Here is a 994-nt window from a genome sequence, read left to right on the forward strand (position 1 = left end):
GCGTCAGCGGCGGAAGAGGAGGGTCTAGGGTTTAGGGTTTAGGGTTTAGGGTTTAGGGTTTAGGTGGATGCAGGCAGACACATACACTCCAGAGCAGCTGCGTAGACACCTGAAATGTCTCTCTTTCATTGTACACAACGGCAAATGCATGCAGCCCACAAAACCCTAAACCCTAAACCCTAAACCCTAAACCCTAAACCCTAAACCCTAAACCCTCGCTTTATGTTTTCTCTATCCCCCTCTTCTCCCCCCTTCATCTCCTATCTAGCAACCCAGCACCCCAAGGCTCACACTCATATGCTCAGCAAGCCTTGCCTCTAAACCCTAAACCCTAAACCCTAAACCCTAAACCCTCTCCTGACATCTCCCTCTATATCCTGCTGCTGCGCAAAGCAGGGCGCATGCTGCTAGCAGGAACTTCATGCTGCTGCAGTGGCTGCTGCTGCTGTTGCAGCTGCACTGGGTGCTGCTGCCGCTGCTGCCGCTGCTGCTGCTGCTGCTGCTGCTGCTGCTGCTGCAGTGGCTGCTGCTCAGACAGCACCGCGTCAAGTAATACGATGGCAGCAGATGATGGAGCAGCAGCATATGCTGACGAGCAGCAGCAGCAGCAAATGATGATGAGCAGCAGCAGCAGCAGCAAATGATGATGATGAGCAGCAGCAGCAGCAGCAGCAACAGCAGCAGCAGCAGCAGATAAGATGCAATAAAAGGGTTAAGGTCTCAGTCTTCATACTTCTCCACCGAGGCGGCCATCTGCAAGTCTACGGAGGCACAAAGACAAACAAAAACACAAACAAAACATCAACCGCAGCAGCTGCAGCAGCAACAGCAGCAGCAGCAACAGCAGCAGCAGCAACAGCAGCAGGTGCAGCAGCAACAGCAACAGCAGCAGCAGCAGTAGTAGTAGCAGCAGCAGCAGTAGCAGTAGAAGCAGGAACAGAAGCAGCAGGTGTATACGCAGCCACGGAAACAATGGGTGCAACAGCAGCAGCAG

The sequence above is a fragment of the Eimeria mitis genome, genomic scaffold (assembly GCF_000499745.2).
Source record: "Eimeria mitis Houghton genomic scaffold, Emh_scaff4166, whole genome shotgun sequence".
NCBI lineage: Eukaryota > Apicomplexa > Conoidasida > Eucoccidiorida > Eimeriidae > Eimeria > Eimeria mitis.